The sequence below is a fragment of the Hevea brasiliensis genome, chromosome 9, assembly GCF_030052815.1.
Source record: "Hevea brasiliensis isolate MT/VB/25A 57/8 chromosome 9, ASM3005281v1, whole genome shotgun sequence".
NCBI classification, from domain to species: domain Eukaryota; kingdom Viridiplantae; phylum Streptophyta; class Magnoliopsida; order Malpighiales; family Euphorbiaceae; genus Hevea; species Hevea brasiliensis.
In genome coordinates, this window is record NC_079501.1 from 67,402,318 (window position 1) to 67,405,655 (window position 3,338).

A 3,338-nucleotide genomic window follows, 5' to 3' on the forward strand; every position below is an offset into this window, starting at 1 on the left:
GGCTCAATGACAACATCAAAGTCATGATCACAGCACTGGAGATCACAGATTTTTCTAAACTGGTGGATGCTGCATCAAAAGTGGAAAGGGTTAGAATCAATGAACAAAATAGAAGGGAAAGACTGCAGAAGAGGGGTCCGGTCACCAAAGGTGCATATTCTCGCTCCCAGAAGAAAAGAAAGGGTCCTCCTGCTCAGAGTACGGGACCACCACAGGTCGTGGTCGGGCCTCAGGGGCCTGCACCACGCTCACACCTAGGAGCGGCCAGTCCACACCATCAATGGGCAGCTCTCCAGGGACGGTGTTTAGGGGACCAGCCCCTGCATCTTCTGCTTATCAGTACTGTCAGAAGTGGCACAAGGGGGAATGTTGGCGAGTGACCGGTGCATGCTTGCGATGTGGATCTATAGAACACCAGATCAATAATTGTCCAAAGAGGACTACTACTGTTGCTCCAACACAAACTAACAGACCTGCTCCTGCACCACAAAGGGATAGGAAACCTAGTAAACCTGAGGCAGCTGGTCCATCACTGAGGCCTGCAACCGAGTCAACTGAGAGGCCAGACACTAGAATACCAGCCAAGGCTTATGCCATCAGAGCTCAAAAGGAGTAAGATGCCTCGGATGTCATCAGGGGTACGTTTTCCCTCTACAACACTTCTGTACATGCATTGGTGGATCCAGGATCCACTCATTCCTACATTTGCATCAAACTACCCATAGAGAGGGGAGTCCCAGTAGAGGAGAGTGATCAAGACATTGTGGTCACAAATCCACTAGGCCACAGTGTGATGGTGAATAAGGTGTATAAAGGTTGTCCGTTGAGGATTCAGGGGTATGAATTCTCGGCAGACCTAATTGAATTGCCCTTCCACGAGTTTGACGTGATTTTGGGAATGGACTGGTTGTCACATCATCAGGCAATAGTTGATTGTAAATTGAAGAGAATTTCTCTGAAAAATTCTGAGGGTAATGAGATCACTGTTATGGGTGAAAGGACAGATTTCCTGTCCAATGTTATCTCAGCTACAGTTGCAAGAAGAATGATGAGAAAAGGCTATGAAGCATACCTAGCACACGTGGTTGATACTAGGCAAGCTAAGCCAAACCTGAATGATATACCTACAGTAAGAGACTTCCCAGATGTATTTCCTGAAGAGTTGCTTGGTTTAACACCAGAAAGGGAAGTCAAGTTTGCTATTGAGGTAATGCCGGGTACAGCACCCATTTCCATTGCTCCTTATAGGATGGCACCCATTGAATTGAGGGAGTTGAAAACTCAGTTGCAAGAGTTGCTTGATAAGGGGTTCATACGCCCCAGTGTGTCACCATGGGGAGCTCCGATGCTGTTTGTGAAGAAAAAGGATGGAGCTTTGAGATTGTGTATTGATTACCGGCAGTTGAATAAAGTAACTATGAAGAATAAATATCCATTACCCAGAATTGACGATCTGTTTGATCAGTTGAAGGGAGCCGGTGTATTTTCAAAAATTAACCTCAGATCAGGGTATCATCAGTTGGGGGTAAAGGATGCAGATGTGTCAAAAACTGCATTCAGAACCCGGTATGGGCACTATGAATTTCTAGTGATGCCGTTTGGGTTAACAAATGCACCAGCAACATTTATGGACCTTATGAATCGTATCTTCCATCCATACTTAGATCGATTTGTAGTGGTATTTATTGATGATATTCTGGTGTATTCCAAGACCGGGGAGGAACATGATGAACATTTGAGGATTGTTCTACAAACCTCATGAGAAAAGAAGTCAGATGCTAAGTTGTCCAAGTGTGACTTTTGGATGAGTGAAATCTCTTTCCTTGGACACATAGTATCAGCAGAGGGGATTAGAGTGGATCCCAAAAAGATAGAAGCAGTGATGGAATGGAAGCCTCCCAGAAATACAACTGAGGTCAGAAGTTTCTTGGGGCTAGCTGGGTATTACAGAAGATTTGTGAAGGGATTTTCCTTAATAGCTGCTCCAATGACCAAGTTGTTACACAAGAATGTCAGATTTAACTGGAATGAAAAATGTCAGGCTAGTTTTGAGAGGTTAAAGGCTATGTTGACAGAGGCACCAGTGTTAACACAGCTAGTGTCAGGAAAGGACTTTATGGTCAACAGTGATGCCTCACATAATGGGCTAGGGTATGTATTGATGCAAAAGGGGAAAGTGATCGCCTATGTTTTCAGGCAGTTAAGGCCACATGAACAGAACTACCCTACTCATGACCTAGAGTTAGCAGCGATTATCTTCGCACTGAAGATATGGAGGCATTATTTATATGGTGAAAAATGCTACATCTATACAGAACACAAGAGTCTAAAATATTTGCCAACCCAGAAGGAGCTCAATCTTAGACACATTTAAACTTATTGGCTAAAATGTACACTGCCCTTGGTTACTTTGCTTAACACACATCAATTACACACATTTACCTTGCAATATGTTTACTTCCCTACCAAATCTATTTTGGTACATTACCAAAAACACATTCCCCTTTACATTAACATCATTTTGGGCAGATTACAATTATCCTCAATACACCAATTGACACTCAATTTACAAGTTCTAAGTACAATCACATACACACCTAACCATTACAAATTTTTGCATATACTTTACACAACAAGTTCATATACATATCCATCAATCCTTCTGTGTCAATATTCTGCCAACACTTCCATGAATACATACATTTATTCAAGTGTCCCCAAGCTGCCGAAAATCTTCTTCAACACCAAATTGTCCTACAATTCATCAATTCCCATCCAAGTGCCAAAAATCACCATATAAATATGAAGTAATTCACTAGGTTTATTAAATCATCATAACTAACATAATTCTCATCAAATATATGTACAATTACTTCATCAATACATGATTACATGGCTACCCAAAAATGGATATCTCAATACTCTTCAAACTTAAAAATTTCCTTCACAAAACCAACACCCATAACATGTATACAAAGTTTATCAAAGAAATCTTCAAAAATGCTAACTTACCTTATGGTTGGAGCTTGTTAAACCTTGCTTAAACTTCTTAAATTTGGTATCAAACTCTTCCTTGTGATGTGTGGACAAACTTTAATGAAGAACCCTAGGTGATTGGAGTTGAAATGGAGGAGTGCATGGAGCTTGATTGAAAAATGGCCATGGAGGATTTTGGGGAGTTTTTCATTCGCGGCAAATGGAGGTTTCAATGTTGAAGATGATCTTTTAGTGGAGCAATCTGCCCACTTATGCTTATTTTTAATTCATTTTATGATTCTTAGTGGTCCACTTACTTACTTTAAATCATATAATATGTTGAATTTCCACTTATTCCACAT